The following is a 20718-nucleotide window of genomic DNA, read 5'->3' on the forward strand; positions in this document are numbered from 1 at the left end:
CTGACATATTTTCAGAAATGAGAACTGAGGCTGACAGGTTAGAGTATAGAGGGGTGATTGCTCGGAGTATATTACCAGCAAACCCAAATCTGGATAACACTTCAAATAAGAACCCCTAATGCACCCGATCAAACGCCTTTTGGCATCGAAAGAGAGAAGCATCGAGAGGGTTTGCCTCCCTCTGGCTACATGTATGATAACAATCATCCTCCTCGTACCATCCAGGGTCTGTCTAGACTTAACAAGTCCCACTTGTCTTTATGCACTATGGAAGGGATTATTTTTGAGATCCTATTAGCTAGGAAATTGGTGTAAATTTTAAGGTCTGTGTTCAACAATGAAATTGGCCTAAAATTGATGGTTCGATCAGGGTTTTTTCCTGGTTTGGGGATGGGTATAATTGTTGCCTGAATCATTTATTTTGGAATTATCCCGGTTTGCATAAAATTTTGGAAAATTGATGTCATGTGAGGGATTAGTATATCTTGTAATATTTTGAAGTACTCGCTCGTTAGACCGTCGGGCCGGGAGACTTATTATTTTTCATTCCTCTAATTGCTGTATTTCTGTTTGGGATATTGGTTGATTCAACATGTGTAATTAGGCTTCCGGTATTTTAGGAAGCTTTACGCTCTCTAAGAACTGATTTATTAGTTGGGGGTGGGGGTTGTGGTATTGCGGTATTTTCCTGCAGATTATAGAGGGAGGAATAGTATTGTGAGAAGGTGTTCGCAATTTCCTTAGGGTTATATATTATATTTTTTGGTCGCCCTGTATGTGGGACAATCTTTGGTCATTTTGGCTGTGATTTTGTTGGCTAAAATTTTGCCCGTTTGTTTCCCTGCCAGTAATATTTGGCTTTACTTTTCCGTAGATTGTGCTCGTATTTGTGTTGGAGCAGTTGGTATAGTTCATTCCTTAGTTTCTGTAATGTTTGGAGGATTGTTTGTGTGGCTACGTTTGTGTGCCTCTTCTAGTGCGCTATGTTGTGATTAATTTCCTCTATTTGGCGTGGTGTCGCTTTTTTATTCTGGGACGATATTTTACCCCGGATGTCGGCCTTGTGGTCGCACCATACTGTAGATACGGACACATCAGGTGTGTTATTATTTGTGAAATATTCTGATAATGCTTCCTGCAATTGGGGCCTGATTTTATGGGATGTGATTCGGTAGTTATTCACTCTCCATGGGGAATATGTCGGATAGTTGTATCCCTCTATAATTTGACCAGAGACCGGGGCGTGGTTCGACCAGGTTATGTTCCCTATCGTGGCCTTTTGGATGTCTTGTAATAACCATTTATCTGTGACCATTAGGTCAATTCTGGAGTCACCTCTATTGGAGTGTGAGTAGAAGGTGTAATCCCGCTCGGAGGCATGTAGAACCCGCCAGACATCATAGAGTTCTTCTGCTAGAAGAGTCTGAGAGAGTTATCGGGTGTTTTCTTTCTTTTGATGGGGTACCGATTTATCAATTTTAGGACATCGGGTGATGCTGAAACAGCACAGAAAGAGGACTTAAAAATCCACCAATATAGAAAACAGCAAAAGAGCAAAAAGGCTTACCTGTCCAGGCCTCCAGACAAATGCACTATCAGGATGCAGTGGACCCACATAATTAAGATGGCAACACAGGTGCAAGAATACAGATGAAACAACCGCTCACAGCCTACCAATACATGGAGGGGCGGTTGCCTGGTATGTTAATGCACAATAAAAAACTTGTATGTGGCACTGTTCACACTATGGCCTTTTTGCTCTTTTGCTGTTTTCTGATATCGGGTGATGGTAAAGTCCCCGCAGACTAACAAGGCGCCTTTTTTAACCTTTGCTACTACCGCCTGGGTGGTCTTTAAGAAATTAGATCTGCTTTGAGTTAGGGGCATAACTAGAGACAATAGTGTAGGTCTTGTTATTTATGGTGCAGACTAGGATGACGTATCTGCCCTCGTCGTCCACTACGCTGGTAATTAGCTGGAAGGTGACGGTGTTCTTTATCGCGATTACTGCTCCTCTTTTTTTGTTAGTTGCATGGGAATGAAAGACATTGGGGGTTTGTCTTTATGTAAAGTCTTATCTAAAGTCCACTTTGAGGGAGGATATTAGCGAAGGGAATGAGGATGTTGGGTCCATATGGGTCGAAATACATGGAGGGAAAAATAGTAACAAAATTCTCTTTGGGGTCTGTTACAAACCCCAAATATAACAGAAATCATGGAAAGTTTACTACTAAGGCAGATAGATGAAGCTGCAACCCATAATGAGGTCCTTGTTATGGGGGACTTTACCCGGATATTAACTGAGAAACAGAGACCTGCGAAACCCATAAAGGCGACAGGTTTCTGCTAATAGCCAAGAAAAATTATCTCTCACAATTGGTGCAGAATCCGACCAGAGGAGCCGCACTTTACACCTAATACTATCTAACAGACCTGATAGAATAACAAATCTGCAGGTTGTTGGGCATCTAGGAAATAGCGACCACAATATTGTACAGTGTCACTTGTGTTTCGCTAGGGGGACATGTCAGGGAGTCACAAAAACACTGAGCTTTAGGAAGGCAAAGTCTGACCAGCTTAGAGATGCCCTTAATCTGGTGACTGGGACAATGTCCTCAGAAATAAGAATACAGAAAATAAGTGGGAAATGTTTGAGAACATCCTTAATAGGCGCTGTAAGCGGTTTATACCTTGTGGGAATAAAAGGACAAGAAACAGGAAAAACCCAATGTGGCTAAACAAAGAAGTAAGAGGGACAATTACCAGTAAAAAGAAAGCATTTACACTACTAAAGCAGGATGGCACCGCTGAGGATCTAAAAACTATAAGGAGAAAAATACTTTATCTAAAAAACTAAAGTTGCCAAAAACGAAACAGAGAAGCGCATTGCTAAGGAGAGTAGCACTAATCCCAAGCTGTTCTTCAACTATATCAATAGTAAAAGAATCAAAAGTGACAGTGTAGGCCCATTAAAAAATTGTGAGGAAAGTATGGTTGTAGATGATGAGGAAAAAGCTAATATATTAAACACCTTCTTCTCCACGGTATTCACGGTGGAAAATGAAATGCTAGGTGAAATGCCGAGAGACAAAGAAAACCCGATATTAAGGGTCACCAATCTAACCCAAAAAGAGGTGCAAAACCGGCTAAATAAGATTGCAAAAGATAAATCTCCGGGTCCGGATGGCATACACCCACGAGTACTAAGAGAACTAAGTAATGTAATAGACAAACCATTATTTCTTATATTTAGAGACAATATAGCGACGGGGTCTGTTCCACAGAACTGGCACATAGCAAATGTTGTACCAATATTCAAAAAAGGCTCTAAAAGTGACCCTGAAAATTATGAAGATAGGTTGAGCAAATGATGGGGCCCAAGCTAACTACATAGGACAGGATAGGAAAGCTGCTGTCTGCCATCCGCAAAAACCCTATCAAAATGAGCCAACCGACTGATAGGAAAAACAGGCCCTGAAGTCACTAGGCTTCAAAAGACTATATCAGCACTCAGGTATATTCTGAAGACAGAGCAAAAGATCAACAGATCAGATACAAAAATGGAATTCAGCTCACCCCCGGCCGGGGATGGCAGAACTCCCAAGAAACAAGGCAAAACAAAAACAAAACTGAAGAGTACAAAGCAGAGCAGAAAAACTTAGCTTTGAGACGCAGGAATCAGACTGGTCTCCAAGAATCCAGCAGGAAAATCACCAGCCAGGAAGAAGGGCGTCGGCAGCCTTATATCCAGTCCTAAATTCCAGCCACCCAGTTATCATTTAGCTGCCCAGGTGTTTGGTAATCAGTCTCACTACCTTCCTTCACCAGAGGAGGGAGTTCATCAGACCTCAATGGTGAAGGGAAAAATGAACTCACAACAGTACCTCCCCCTTGAGGAGGGGTCACCGAACCCTCATCCATGTCACCAGGGCGATCCGGGTGAGTCCGATGAAAGGCACGCACCAATCTTTCGGCATGAATATCAGAGGCAGAGACCCAGGAATTATCCTCCTGACCATAACCCTTCCACTTAACCAAATACTGGAGTCTTTGTCTAGCCAGACGGGAATCCAGTATCTTCTCTACCTCATATTCCATGTTACCTTCAACCAATATAGGGTCAGGAGGTGCCACCACAGGAACTACTGGTTCAACAAACCTCTTCAACAAGGACTTATGAAACACATTATGAATTTTAAATGTGACAGGAAGAGCCAACCGAAAAGAGACTGGATTAATAATCTCCAAAATCTTGTAAGGTCCAATAAATCTAGGCTTAAACTTAGGAGAAGCCACCTTCATAGCGATATTTTTTGATGACAACCAAACCATATCACCCACCTTAAACAGGAGACCAACGGTCCTACGCCAGTTGGAAAACCGCTGGGCCTTTTCCTGGGAGAGAGACAACTTATCCACTACTTGGTCCCAGATCAGGTGCATTCTCTCCACCACAGTGTCAACACCTGGGCAGGCAGAAAGCTCCACCTGCCCTGAAGAAAATCGAGGGTGAAAACCAAAGTTACAAAAAAAAGGTGACATCAAAGTGGCAGAACTAGCTCTATTATTTAAAGCAAATTCGGCCAAGGGCAAAAATGAAACCCAATCATCCTGATCGGCAGAAATAAAACATCTCAAATACGACTCCAAAGTCTGGCTTGTTCTCTCCGTCTGCCCATTGGTCTGAGGGTGAAATGCAGAGGAGAAGGACAACTGAATTCCCAGCTTAGAACAGAAAGTCCTCCAAAATCTAGACACAAACTGAACTCCTCTGTCAGATACAATGTTCTCAGGAATCCCGTGCAAGCAAACCACCTGTTGCAAAAACAAGGGCACCAACTCAGAGGAAGATGGCAACTTAGGGAGTGGTACAAGATGGACCATCTTAGAGAATCTATCACAAATCACCCAAATAACAGTCATTCTCTGAGAGACAGGCATATCAGAGATAAAATCCATTGAAATATGGGTCCATGGCCTCCTGGGCACCGGCAAAGGCATCAACAAGCCACTAGACCGAGAACAAGGTTTAGACCGGGAGCAAGTCCCACAGGACTGCACAGAATTCCTGACATCATGAGACAAGGCGGGCCACCAAAAAGACCGACTCACCAGATCTCTAGTACCAAAAATACCTGGATGACCAGCCAATGCAGAGCAATGAACTTCAGACATCACTCTCTTCCTCCACTGGTCAGGAACATACAACTTTCCACTGGGACAATGCTTAGGTTTGTCCTCCTGAAACTCTTCCAGAGCACGTCTCAAATCGGGCGAGATGGCAGAAAGAACTACCCCCTCGCCTAAGATGGTAGCAATGGTAGCAGGCTTAGTCACAACAGGAGAATCAGCAAGGAAACTCCTAGAGAGGGCGTCTGCCTTGACATTCTTAGTGCCCGGAAGAAAAGAGACCACAAAATCAAAACGTGTGAAAAACAAGGCCCACCTAGCCTGTCTAGGATTCAAGCGCTTGGCCGACTCCAGGTAAATCAAATTCTTGTAGTCAGTAAGGACCACGACTTGGTGTTTGGCTCCCTCCAACCAATGTCTCCACTCCTCAAATGCCCATTTCATGGCCAACAGTTCCCGATTCCCCACATCATAGTTACGTTCGGATGGGGAGAACTTTCGGGAAAAGAAAGCACAAGGATTCATTTTAGATGTCACAGGATCTTTTTGGGACAACACCGCTCCTGCACCAATCTCAGAAGCGTCCACCTCCACCTGAAACGGGAGTGAGTCATCAGGTTGCCGCAAAACCGGAGCAGAAGTGAATCTTCGCTTCAGCTCCTGAAAGGAAGAAACAGTCTCCGGAGACCAATTCAGCACATCAGCACCCTTCCTAGTCAAATCCGTCAATGGCTTGGCAATACCAGAAAAAATAGCTATAAATTTCCGATAAAAATTAGCAAAACTCAAAAACTTCTGGAGGGCCTTCAAAGAAGTGGGCTGAACCCAATCATAAATGGCCTGTACCTTTGCCGGGTCCATTTCAATAGTTGACGGAGACAAAATAAATCCCAAAAATGAAACCCTCTGTACCCCAAAAAGGCATTTCGATCCCTTGACATACAGGGAATTCTCCCTCAAAATCCGGAACACAGTCCGAACATGTTCCACATGAGAGTCCCAATTCTTGGAGAAGATCAAAATATCATCCAGATAGATAATCAAAAATTTATCCACAAAGTCTCGGAATATATTGTTCATGAAGCACTGGAAGACAGAAGGGGCATTAGTGAGCCCAAAAGGCATCACCAGGTACTCAAAATGTCCCTCCGGAGCATTAAACGCCGTCTTCCATTCATCCCCATGCTTAATGCGAATAAGATTATACGCCCCCTGAGGTCAAGCTTGGTAAACCAGCAAGCACCTTTAACTCTGGAGAATAGATCAGAAATCAGGGGTAACGGATACTGATATTTAACAGCAATTTTGTTGAGGGCACGATAGTCAATACAAGGCCTTAATGAACCATCCTTTTTAGCCACGAAAAAAAACCAGCACCTAAGGGTGAAGAGGATGGTCTAATATGACCCTTCTCCAATGCCTCCTTAATATAGGATCGCATAGCCTCGTGCTCGGGTACAGATAAATTGAAAAGCCGACCCTTGGGGAATTTGCACCCCGGGTTCAGCTCAATTGCACAGTCATAACTCCTATGAGGAGGCAAAGACGCAGACTCATTCTCACTAAATACATCATAAAAGTCAGCCAAATAGTCAGGAACATCATGCGACTGGGGAGAGGTGGAGAAAACAGGAGCATCACTAAGGGCACACCGACAACCCCAACTCACCCCAGAGAAAGATTTCCAATCCAGAACTGGATTATGGATTTGCAACCAGGGAAACCCCAGAACAATGGTATCATGCAAATTATGCAACACCAAAAATATGCAATTTTCTTGATGGTCTGGGGCAACCCGCATTACCACCTGGGTCCAAAGCTGAGGTTTATTCTTCGCCAAAGGAGTAGCATCAATACCCCTCAAAGGGATAGGCGTCCGCAGAGGTGTCACAGGAAATCCACAGCATTTAGCAAAATCCAAGTCCATCAGGTTCAGAGCTGCTCCTGAATCCACAAAAGCCTTGGCGGAAAATGTGGACAGGGAGCAGATCAGAGTAATTGCCATAAGAAACTTAGGTTGAACACCACCCACAGAAAACGTGTGTGCACAACGTTTCTCTCGTTTAGGGCAGACAGAAATAATATGCGAGGTATCTCCACAAAAAAAACACAGCTTATTACGCCTTCTGAACTCCTGACGTTGCACCCTAGATAAAACTCTATCACATTGCATAGGTTCAGACATTTCTTCAACAGGTGGCAACATCTCTCGTGTAGTTTTGCGTTCACGTAAACGCAGATCCACCTGAATGGCTAATGACATAGAATCGTCAAGACCAGAGGGAACAGGAAATCCCACCATAGTATCTTTTACAGTTTCTGACAAACCCTTCCGAAAGAGGGCTGCCAAGGCACCATCATTCCAGGTAGTAAGGACCGCCCACTTTCGGAATTTTTGACAGTACAACTCTGCCGAATCCCGACCCTGGCTTAATGCCAACAGGGTCTTTTCAGCCTGATCAATAGCATTAGGTTCATCATACAACAACCCCAAGGCTTGAAAAAATGCGTTCACATTATTCAGAATAGGATCATCAGGTTTCAAAGAAAACGCCCAATCCTGGGGATCGCCGCGCAGCAAAGAGATGACAATTTTAACCTGCTGCGTGGAGTTCCCCGACGAGTTAGGCTTCAAGGCAAAAAATAATTTACAATTATTCTTGAAATTCAAGAATTTAGACCAATCCCCAAAAACACATCAGGAGTAGGAATCTTTGGTTCAGCAGCATGTGAATGAGCAAGATAGGCGGAAATTCCCCGCACTTCAGCAGCGAGCTGCTCCACACGATCAGACAATTGCTTCATCTCCATTGAGAGAAAAATTCCCCAAAAAAAAAAGTCCAGAAAAACCAGAGAGGTTGGCAGCTATCAGATTGCAGACCTCTGAACCTATCCACAACAACTAGCAGTAGCCGTAGGGGGTTCCTACGGTGCCCTAGACCCCTCGATCACAGCCGGAGAGCTACATAGCCTAAAGACAGAAAGAGGGAAAAACTAAACTGCCCCAGAGCAGACCCCAAAGCAATAGGCAGCCCCCAACATATAATGACGGTGAAGCAAGATGAAAACACCAACACAGATAGAAAGATAGGCTGAGCAAATGATGGGGCCCAAGCTAACTACACAGGACAGGATAGGAAAGCTGCTGTCTGCCATCCGCAAAATGAGCCAACCGACTGATAGGAAAAACAGGCCCTGAAGTCGCTAGGCTTCAAAAGACTATATCAGCACTCAGGTATATTCTGAAGACAGAGCAAAAGATCAACAGATCAGAGACAAAAATGGAATTCAGCTCACCCCCGGCCGGGGATGGCAGAACTCCCAAAAAACAAGGCAAAACAAAAACAAAACTGAAGCGTGCAAAGCAGAGCAGAAAAACTTAGCTTTGAGATGCAGGAATCAGACTGGTCTCCAAGAATCCAGCAGGAAAATCACCAGCCAGGAAGAAGGGTGTCGGCAGCCTTATATCCAGTCCTCAATTCCAGCCACCCAGTCATCATCTAGCTGCCCAGGTGTTTGGTAATCAGCCTCACTACCTTCCTTCACCAGAGGAGGGAGTTCATCAGACCTCAATGGTGAAGGGAAAAATGAACTCACAACAGTGGTGTGCTTTGGTAATACTCTTGGGATCTCTGCTAGAATATTAAAAATATCCCATTGCGGGGTAAGAGGGAACTCAAAACCACTCAATTGTTGTAACTCAGAATGAATATCACGCCATAACTTTTGAATTTTGGGGCAACCCCACATATGATGGTAGATGTCAGTATTATGTAAACCACATTTAACACATTGATAAGAATTTGTAGGAGACATTCTGGATTGGACGTACTGGGTAATATAAGCTCTATGTAGTAATAATATGGCCATATTGGTATAACTATTATATGGAATAACTTTCCTTTGTGTCTCAGTAGCTTCTAATATATCTCCAACTTCCAACCCCTCCATATCCTTTATCCATCTCGCCGGACCCGAGGTTTTAGCATCCCAAGACCATTCCTTCCGCAGAGTGCCAATAATTTTGTTTCCGTGTTCCCTGTAGGAATCCCATGAAAATCCGGCATATTTTGAAGAGTTATCAACAAGGGATCTAATGCTAAATTAAACAATAATGGAGACAATGGGCATCCCTGCCTCGTGCCCCTCCAAATGGCAAAGGGCACCGACAGGGTGTTGTTTATAAAAAGCCTAGATGTGGGGTCCCTATATAACAATTTAATAGCATTGCAGAACCATGACCCAAACCCTCTGAGCTCCAACAACTTATGTAAATAATTCCAGGAGACCCTGTCAAAGGCCTTATATGCATCAAGACCCACCACTATGTTCCTTTTGCCCTTATTGACTCTACAACTAGATATAGTACCTATTGCTGTTCTTATATTAAAGGTTATCGATTTCCCATGTACAAACTCCATCTAATGTGGTGAAATTAACTTGGGAATAATCTGCTGAACCCTGGTTGCCAATATTTTTGTCAAGAGTTTAAAATCTGCATTGAGCAGTGAGATTGGGCGGTATCCCTCCACTTGCAGTGGATCCTTCCCAGGCTTAGGAAGCATATTGATGCAAGCCTCATTAAATCTATCTGGAATATAACCCTTTTCTATGATTCCATTAAATAACTCACCTAGGTATGGACCTACCCATGGGCCTAAGATCTTATAATATTCTCTACTAAACCCATCTGGACCCAGTGCCTTAGAAATCTTAAGAGTAGAGATGGCCGACAGAACTTCCGTAATGGTAATGGGTGAATTAAGGAGGTTTCTCTGATCCTCCGTAATACTAGGAGCCACCCCATCCCCAAAGAAACATGATGCCTCCAAAATCTCCTCTCCCCCTCCTGCATACAAAGATAAAAAAAAAATCTAGATTCCTCTATTATTTGTTCATTGTCCGCTGTGACCGTGCCACTTTGATTACGAATTCTGGCAATCCTAGTTGCTTGTCTAAAAGGTTTAGTGAGAGAGGCCAGTAACCTTCCCGGCCTGTTCCCCCATTTAAAGTATTTGTGTTTTTGATAATCTAGACTGTACAGCGCTCTCTCGTGCTCAATATTTTCGGCAGTCTCTTTAGCCTCTATGAATTTTTGTTTATTTGTGGGGGTATTAGAACATTTTAAATTTTTATAAGCCTGGGTTAATTCTTCCTGAGCTGCCAACATGGCCTCTAATAATTTTTTCCATTTATTCCCAACATAAGAGATGACTTGTCCCCTTAAAACTGCCTTAGAGGCGGCCCAAAATAAATGAGGATCAGCACAGTGCTCCCTATTGTCTTCTTTGTATGTGTTCCACGACATCTGCAAATAAGCCTTAAACTCATCAGACGAGTATAGTTAAGAGGGAAACCTCCACCTCTTTTCCTTGCATGCCAGATTTACCAATCTAGATTTGAAAACCACCGGGGCATGATCAGATATCTGAACATCCAAGATATCTGTCGATAGAACAAGGGACACCATCAATAATCCCAATAACCAATAGTCTAATCTTGCATGTGTATTATGAACATGAGTGCAGTGCGAGAAATCTTTATCAGTGGGATGCTGCCACCTCCAAATATACGTCAACCCCAAATGATCCATCAGCCTCTGGATGAGACCTTCATGTATTGTTTTATTTTAAAATTTGTTTGTTAAGCACCAGGATACAAAGAATGTACAACATACACAATGACTAATGATAACAGGCATTATATAAAGCACACGTCTCCGTCCATAATAAAATGTAATACAAAGAAATTGCACATTCTTATAGATAAACAAGGTAACATGTATATTTCCTTCTAGCATATGTAAAGGACAATGCTTTATGTATTTTCCCACATGTGTATCAATCCAATTTCACAAACCTTGTCATATCATGCAACCGTAGGAATTAACTAAAACTCCTAAACTACAACTACCACTACATCAACTAATATCTACTATTTCCGCAGCCTGGTTTCCTATATCATATTGTGTCGCCTGTGATGTCTCAGTCTTGCAACGTGAGGTGAGAGGAATTCCACCTCTCCCAGATCTTTTCAAATTTACCCGGGAATCCCCTGTTTTGGTATAACGAGCGCTCATATGGGACAATTGAGTTCACCAGCTCGATCCAAAACCTAAGGGAAGGACATGAGCCCCCCATCCACCGCAGTGCCAACACCTTTCATGCCATAAACAGTGTCTCGCGCAGGAAGACCCCAGTATAGCGATCCCAAATCTCCTCCTCCCACACCCCAAACAAGCAGACCAATGGCTCTAGAGGGACAGGGGCTTGCACCGGTGATGTCAGTAGTGTAGTCACCTCTTTCCAGTAATGTAGGATAGTGGGACATTGCCACACCATATGGATAAAATCAGCATCTGGCGAGTGACATTGCAAACATTCTGATGATTGAAGCCGACCCATCCTAAAAAGTCGCAACGGCGTTAAATATGATTGATTAATTATATACAGTTGTATCATTCTGTTGTTAACAGATGGTGATACTCCAATCGGAGATTTCAGAATCTCCTCCAACTCCTCTCCTTGCACTTCAGGAATGAGTCGTTCCCACGTCATCTTTAAAGAGCTTATGGCCGAATCTGCCCCTACTGACAGCATATATGTGTACAAGGAGGATATGAGACCCTGGGGACCCTGTGACTTAAGAATTCCTATTAGAGGTAACGATGAAATAGTACGGTCCACACCCCCATCCCTCATGTGTGACTGAAGAGCAGATCTCAGCTGCAGATAGCGAAAACATTGAGACCTCGGAATATCATGTGTAGCCTGCAATTGTTCAAAAGACTTTAAGGTCCCCTGGTCATACAAGTCTCCCACTGAAGAGACGCCACACTGGGTCCAAAAAATGGCGGATGGGTGATTCAGTAGCCCTGGAAAATAGTTATTACTCCACAGGGGCATTTCAGCTATAACATCTTTAAACCCTATTACATTCTTGATTTGTCTCCATATCAATCGAGCCAGCCGGAGCAGGGGTAATAGACGTGGGGCATTAGTTTTTTCCAACTCAAGGAAACCTAATAGGCAATCCGCTTATGCAGCGTGAAGCAGGTGGCTTTCAGAGTTAGAGAGGCAATTACCCAGCATCCAGTTATTTAAAGCTTTAGCCTGCCCAGCTACGTAGTATAGGAAAAAATCTGGTAACGCCGCCCCACCTCCCCTCTTTGGTCTTTGTAGAGTTGACAATTTAAGTTTGGGCCTAGTTTTCCCCCAAACAAAGGACGTGACTAGAGAATTAAGAGTAACAAAAAAGGACTTGGGCACGGCTACCGCACTGTGCTGAAGGGAGTAGCTAAATTTAGGGAGTAATATCATTTTAGTCAGGTTAATGCGTCCAGCCACAGATAATGGGAGCCTACTCCAAGACGCAAACTTAGCTTTAACTAGTTCCAACAACGGGTGGAACCTTCATGTATTGTAGCTCCATGGTTGTGTAATCCTGATCTATCTATAGACATATCATGTGCTTCATTAAAGTCCCCCCCAATTATCAAATTGGTTGTGTCCCAACCTGCCAACTTAGAGAGTAACTGAGTCTGAAACTGCGAGTCTGGACCATTAGGTGCATAAATATTTACTAAATTATAGCAAACACCTTCTTTTTGCATCAGCGGTCATCTTAGGTGGGGAGGTAGTATTCTGGTCCCTAGTCGAGGATCTATTGGATTTTCCAGATTTGGCTATGAATTTTTCCATAGTGAAAAAGAGACCTGATGAGCTTGTGTAGGTTTGGCAGTGGCGTCGCTATTGAATATCTGCCTCACTTGTAACTGCCCCGGTTACCTTGCAGTCCGGTGATGCTGCGGTGAGCACTCCAGCGTGTGCCCCATGTATTGGAATCCACGTTTCGCGTGGATGTCAGCGCCGCCTGCGCCTAGGACCTCTGGGATTCCCGGAGAGCTGGTCCCGCTATCAGGGGAACCTTGCCTGGGCCTTATCCCTGCTGCCCCGCTCAGTGCTGCGGTGTGATGGCAGCGGATTCAATCTGCTGTCAGGGAGCTCTATTAAAATGCGGCCATCTTCAAGCTCCGCCTCCCGAAGGCCCCGAGAGTCAAGTTTTACTTAACAGACACCTGCCCTTTAAATGTCCGGGCGATCAGTAAGGGTTATATAAAGAATTATGTGACGAGATTTCAGCAAAATTATATATCGAGAGTTCAGTAAAAGTAACGAGAATTACATGAAAGTTATACAACTAGAGATGGGTTTTGCTTAATAGCTCGAGGGGATTATGTTTGATGCTGTATTTCTCTTAAGGCCAATGTGCGATTATTCAGATAGCACAGCGTTTGTTGTCTTACTGTCTCAGCGAGGACAGCTCGAGTACAGGACTGCCGTGCACTTCATTCCTTCTGTTATAGCTGCTGTAGCTCCATGCCTTTAGACTGGTGTCTGGAGAGCGGGTGGCAATGTGTTCCTTTGTATCTCAGCCTTGCCTGCTGATCTGTTGTCAGTGTCTTCACCCTGTTGCCCCCCAGCCCTGAGCTCTTCCCCCGTGTTTCTCTGCACGCGGTGAGTCTTGTGATTTATAAGTGTCCCTTTATGTTCTTTTTAACTTTAAAAGATAGCAATGGTAAATTTATAAGCAACAAAAATCCGAAGGCAGAAATTATTGCCATATTATTAGAAAATCTAATAATACATTTTTATGGAGCACCAAAAATCTTTATAGTTTTATAAATAAAGATAATACCTTCCATAAAAACTCGTATATGGTAAAGTGGGAATCAGAACTAAATATTCTATTAACCACGAACAATGGGAAAACGCTATCAGAAACTCATATTCGTCCAATATTTCTATGATCCTTCACGAGGCTTCCTATAAAACCCTCGTTAGATGGCGATACACCCCTTCTCACCTAGCTCATATTGACCAAAAGAACTCACCCTTATGTTGGAGAAATCGCGGACTACATGGTAATCTTCTAAAGTTAAAAGCCTGTGGAACAGGTATCGATATATGGACTCCCTTCTCAAGAGGCATTACCCGTTAACTCCAAAGGCCGCTCTTCTCTCTATTGACCTTGAAGAGTTCGACCCTTCAATAAGGTTTGTTATAATACATATTTTCCTGGTGGTTAGGAATTCCCGGGCATTGTACTGGAAAAGAGTGGATGTGCCAAAGTTTTCAGACATTTTGGAGAAAATCTCTTCGCACTACTCTTTGGAACTACGCTTCGCTATTATTAATGATAACTTAAAGAAGCACGCAAAGAAATGGGACAAATGGAAATCAATTCCTGTTACGGCTTAAACCAAAGATATACTTTATTGTCCAAATAATAAACATCTGCGCTACGGTACGGCTGATGGAATACTCCAACAGATCTGGTCAACATATAACCTTTTTTTTTTTTTATACTGATCATTAAGTGCCAACAGTCTTTTCATGATATAAACTTATGTTAGATAAAGCTTATACAGTTTACATCTGCATAAATTTCATATGCAAAGCTATGGAAATGTATATTTGGAGTTTTCTAGCTTTTATTGTCACCCCATTTCCCTTCCCTTTCCTCCCCCTCTCCTTATTGTACCCCCTCCCCCTTTTCCTAAAACCTTACATTTCTCTCCTCACTCCTCCCCTTATTAAAACTTCCAAATCAATAAAAACAGTTAAATACATATAAAAAATAAAAGAAAAATTTCCCACATTCTGAACATGAAAAAGGCTTCTCCCCTGTGTGAGTTCTCTAGTGGCCATCCAGATGCGCTTTCCGGTTAAAACATTTCCCACATTCTGAACATGAAAAAGGCTTCTATCCTGTGTGGGTTCTCTGCTGCATAACAAAATCTGGTTTTTGGCTAAAACATTTCCCGCATTCTAAACAGGAAAAATGGCTTCTCCCCTGTGTGAGTTCTCTGGTGCTTAACAAAATTTAATTTCTGTGTAAAACATTTCCCACATTCTGTGGGTGCACGCATTCCCTCAGCAAAGCATTCCAGCAGCTAAACATCTAGAAGAAGCAATTAATCCATGGTAGGGAATTAACATCCATCTTCTCTCTTCACACAGGTACAACCTCTGCTTGCTGTCCTCTGCTGTTTATCATCCTGCAACATTTCTTTTAATGGTACAACCTCTGCTTGCTGTCCTCTGCTGTTTATCATCCTGCAACATTTCTTTTAATGGTATAGAACATAGAACTCTGCTATCAATTACTGCCAAGTTATCCTGTAACAACTTTAATGGCATATAACATAGAACTTTGCTTGCTGAATTATTTCTATAATTCATCTGTTACATTGTACTCAATACTCACTGCTGTACATCCATGGCTGGGGTCATTGTAGATATTATCTTGGGAAAGGTGTTATAGCATAGAGATGGTGCCATGACAAGTGTTTTTATCATCTATCCACCCCCTGGTGTTGAAACAGCTGCTAAATTATCCCAAATGAGCTCCCACAATCCCTCTCTCCTGACCCTGTAGTGTGGCCTATAAATTTAGAAGCATTCTAAGGTGTGCACGCAGTGTGGGGTGCACGCATCTCCTCAGCAAAGCATCCCAGCAGCTAAGCCTCTAGATGAAGCAGTTAATCCATGGCAGTTAGTCAGGGCAGGAGCCAGGTAACTCACACTTTGCTCTCCCTTTTAGCCATGTGCTTTATTTCTATCCCCCTGTGTTCCCTTGCCATCCACATTCATTGCCCCATCCCCCTCCATCAAGACTCATACACATCAGCCCCTATATACTTCCCTCTCCCATGTACACAGGGGTGGATTAAGGGTAGCCAGGGCCCGGGGCAGTTCAGACTCTGTGGGCCCCCCTCGTCACGTGACGGGGGTCACGAATCGTAGAGCCACACTCTACATAGAGAATAATGGGGCCTCCAGCACCGACCTCCACCCGCAGAGCCACACTCTACATAGAGAATAATGGGGCCTCCAGCACCGACCTCCACCCGCAGAGCCGCACTCCACATAGAGAATAATGGAGCCTCCAGCACCGACCTCCACCCACAGAGCCGCACTCCACATAGAGAATAATGGAGCCTCCAGCACCGACCTCCACCTGCAGAGCCCCACTCCACATAGAGAATAATGGGGCCTCCAGCACCGACCTCCACCCGCAGAGCCACACTCCACATAGAGAATAATGGAGCCTCCAGCACCGACCTCCACCCGCAGAGCCCCACTCCACATAGAGAATAATGGAGCCTCCAGCACCGACCTCCACCCGCAGAGCCACACTCCACATAGAGGATAATGGGGCCTCCAGCACCGACCTCCACCCGCAGAGCCGCACTCCACATAGAGAATAATGGAGCCTCCAGCACCGACCTCCACCTGCAGAGCCCCACTCCACATAGAGAATAATGGAGCCTCCAGCACCGACCTCCACCTGCAGAGCCCCACTCCACATAGAGAATAATGGAGCCTCCAGCACCGACCTCCACCCGCAGAGCCGCACTCCACATAGAGAATAATGGAGCCTCCAGCACCGACCTCCACCCGCAGAGCCGCACTCCACATAGAGAATAATGGAGCCTCTAGCACCGACCTCCACCCGCAGAGCCGCACTCCACATAGAGAATGGAGCCTCCAGCACCGACCTCCACCCGCAGAGCCGCACTCCACATAGAGAATAATGGAGCCTCCAGCACCGACCTCCACCCGCAGAGCCGCACTCCACATAGAGAATAATGGAGCCTCCAGCACCGACCTCCACCCGCAGAGCCGCACTCCACATAGAGAATAATGGGGCCTCCAGCACCGACCTCCACCCGCAGAGCCGCACTCCATATAGAGAATAATGGAGCCTCCAGCACCGACCTCCACCCGCAGAGCCACACTCCACATAGAGAATAATGGAGCCTCCGGCACTGACCTCCACCCGCAGAGCCGCACTCCACATAGAGAATAATGGAGCCTCCAGCACCGACCTCCACCCGCAGAGCCGCACTCCACATAGAGAATAATGGAGCCTCCGGCACCGACCTCCACCCGCAGAGCCACACTCCACATAGAGAATAATGGAGCCTCCAGCACCGACCTCCACCCGCAGAGCCACACTCCACATAGAGAATAATGGAGCCTCCAGCACCGACCTCCACCCGCAGAGCCGCACTCCACATAGAGAATAATGGGGCCTCCAGCACCGACCTCCACCCGCAGAGCCACACTCCACATACATGGCTGCTCTCAGTGCTCTGTGCTGTGCGCACAGGACCTGTGATGAGGTCACAGGAGGGGAGGAGACAGGGGTCACATGATCGGGGGTCCTGACACCTTCCCTCCTGTGATCTCATCACAAGCCTTTGCACGCTACCAGCAGCATCAGCGTTCACGCTACTTGTAGATGCTGCTGGTAGCAGAGCACATAATGCCGCCCCCACGGTCACTCACTTTTAGGTGGGGAGAAGATGGAGTGCCATTGCAGCAGCCAGCAGGAATGTGGTGGGGGCCCCCTTAGAAGCTCTTGTGGTGGGGGCCCCGGGGCTGAAACCCCGCCTGCCCTGCCTATAATCTGGCCCTGCCCGGTGGCGGATTATAATGGGGCAATTTACTGGCCTGGGCTGTGGGCCCCTTAACCCCACTGGGCCCGGGGCAACTGCCCAAATTGACCTCATTATAATCCGCCACTGCATGTACAGCTCCCATGCAATTCTCAACTTCCTGAAAAACCTCAGCCCATCTTGCCTAAACACATCGCACAAAAAAACTTCTGACAATTCCAATAACTACTTGCTCTTTATCTTCCTACTCCTACTGATTTTAGGGGACATCTTCTCCAACCCTGGTCCACCATCCCTTATGGAGGAAAACTCTCCCACCAGAAGACTTCATCCACTTCAAATTTATGTTAAGAACCTATAGCTCTGACCTTCACCTCGCCAATCAGCCCTACTTCACCACCCTGATCTCCTCACTATCCGACAACCCCAAGAAACTTTTTGACCCCTTTCACTCCCTCCTCAGGCCGAAAGCACAAGCCCTTATCACAGACATTTGTGCTGATGACCTGGCCTCCCACTTTACAGAGAAAATAGATAATACATCAGGAAATCCGCTCCCAGACACCAGGTGCTGTGAGTCTCATCCCTCCCTGCATTTCCCCTGGCTCACTCTCCACATTTGATCCCATCACAGAAGAAGTCGTCTCCAGGCTCCTCTCTTCTTGTGCAACTACGTGAACTACTGACCCCATTCCCTCACATCTACTCCAGTCTCTCTCTCTAGACGTCACAAGCCACCCAACTACAATCTTTAATCTCTCCCTCTCCTCGGACATTTTCCCTTCCTCTTTCAAACACACTATCATTATTCCATTATTAAAGAAACCCGCTCTCGACCCATCCTCCACAAACAACTACAGACCAGTCTCCAATCTCCCCTTCATCTCTAAACTCTTGAAGCGCATGGTCTACTCCCACCTAACCTGTTACCTCTCCATTCACTCCCTTCTAGACCCTTCACAGTCCGGCTTCTGCCCCCTACATTCGACAGAAACTGCACTCATTAAAGTGACCAATGACCTTCTGATGGCAAAATGTAACGGTGACCACTCTCTGCTCATTTTTCTTTACCTTTCTGCAACTTTCGACACTGTTGACCACCATCTCCTACTCTCTAGACTCCAGTCACAAGGCATTAATGACACTGCTCTCTCCTGGTTCTCTTCCTATCTCTCTGACCGCTCCTTCAGTGTTTTGTTCGCTGGCTCCACTTTATCTCCTCTTCCTCTCACTGTTGGGGTACCTCAGGGCTCAGTACTTGGCCCCCTTTGCTTCTCTCTCTACACGGCCCCAATTGGATAGACTATAAGCAGATTTGGGTTTCAGTACCATCTTTATGCTGATGACACACAACTATACATGTCATCCCCTGACCTTACCCCCGCTGTACTACAGAACGCCAGTGACTGTCTGTCCACAGTCTCCAACATCATGTCCGCTCTCTATCTGAAACTCAACCTTTCCAAAACTGAACTCTTCCGCTCCCACTGTCTACTAAACTCCTTAAATCTGACATTTCCCTCTCCGTGGGTGGCACTATAATTATACCCCAGCAGCAGGCGTGCTGTCTGGGTGTTATGTTTGACACCAATCTCTCCGTCACCTCCCATATACAATCTCTTGCCCGCTCTTGCCGCTTACACCTAAAGAGCATCTCTAGAATCCGCACTTTTCTCAACATGGAAACAATAGAAACCCTCACTGTCGCCCTGATACACTCCCGCCTGGTCTACTGTAATGTTCTATTAATTGGCCTCCCCCTCACTTGACTTTCCCCTCTCCAATCCATCCTTAATGCAGAAGCCAGGGTTGTCCATCTGGCTAATAGGTACTCGGACGCGTCCGCTCTTCGCCAGTCGTTATACTGGCTGCCCATTCATTATAGGATCCAATTCAAAATACTTGTTCTCACCCACAAAGCTCTCCACAGTGCGGCACCCCCTTACATCTCCTGCTTCATTTCTGTCTATCAGCCTAGCCGATCGCTGTGCTCTTTAAATGACTTTTGACTAACCTCTGCACTAATCCGTACCTCCCACTCCCGACTCCAAGATTTCTCCCTTGTTGCGCCAATCCTCTAGAATGCTCTACCACAAGAAATTTGGACCAGCCACAACTTGCCCAGTTTTAGGCATTCCCTCAAACCACATTTGTTCAGAGCAGCCTATCACATTCCCTAATCAAAAACCATTTTATTTGTAAGTGTGCATATGTAGCCAATTCACTATCTCTATCTAACCGCCACTCCCTCAAGATGACTGGACTATCATTGTAAATATACACCTGTACTTTGTATCTCCCTCACCTCATTGTACAGGGTGGGCCATTTATATGGATACACCTAAATAAAATGGGAATGGTTGGTGATATCAGCTTCCTGCTTGTGGCACATTAGTATATGGGAGGTGGAAAACTTTTCAAGATGGGTGGTGACCATGGTGGCCATTTTGGATCCAACTTTATTTTTTTCAATGGGAAGAGGGTCATGTGACACATCAATCTTATTGAGAATTTCACAAGAAAAACAATAGTGTTCTTGGTTTTAACATAACTTTATTCTTTCATGAGTTATTTTCAAGTTTCTCTTTGTTTACAGCCATTGACATGTTGCAAAGGTTAACACGTGAGGAGCTGATAGAAATTGTGTTGATGTCTGTTGAACGCCTTACCGGGGTCACTGCAGCAGATTTCAATGCAAGACACCATAAGCAAGAAAACTGTCACCATTCCTGTTTTATTTAGGTGTATCCATATAAATGGCCCACCCAAAAAAGTTTGCCTCATCACTGAACATAATGTTCTGTGTAAACTGAGGGTCCTGTTCCAATTTTTGCTTTGCCCATTCTGCAAATTCAGTGAGCCGCTCTGGGTCACCAAGCATTCCCATTTTATTTAGGTGTATCCATATAAATGGCCCACGCTGTAGATTGTAAGCTCTCATGAGCAGGGTCGTTTTATTTTGCTTTACCGTATTTTCCGCTTTGTAAGACGCACTTTTTTTCCCCCAAAATTGAGGGGAAAAAGGGGGTGCGTCTTACAAAGAGGATATACATTTGCGCTGCCACTGAGGGTACTTGCCGCGGCACTCTGTGCCCTGATGCTGCCGCTGCGCTGTCCGCCAC

At 45.0% G+C, this 20718-nt stretch overlaps 1 long non-coding RNA gene across 1 annotated transcript in view; it reads left to right on the forward strand.

The window, feature by feature from the left end:
• LOC141073990 (uncharacterized) overlaps window positions 1–20718 on the forward strand; it is a 344900-nt gene that overhangs the window by 240064 nt on the left and 84118 nt on the right. The window lies entirely within an intron of this gene.

Source organism: Dendrobates tinctorius, unplaced genomic scaffold, assembly GCF_039654945.1.
Source record: "Dendrobates tinctorius isolate UK_male_01 unplaced genomic scaffold, ASM3965494v1 ptg000321l, whole genome shotgun sequence".
NCBI lineage: Eukaryota > Metazoa > Chordata > Amphibia > Anura > Dendrobatidae > Dendrobates > Dendrobates tinctorius.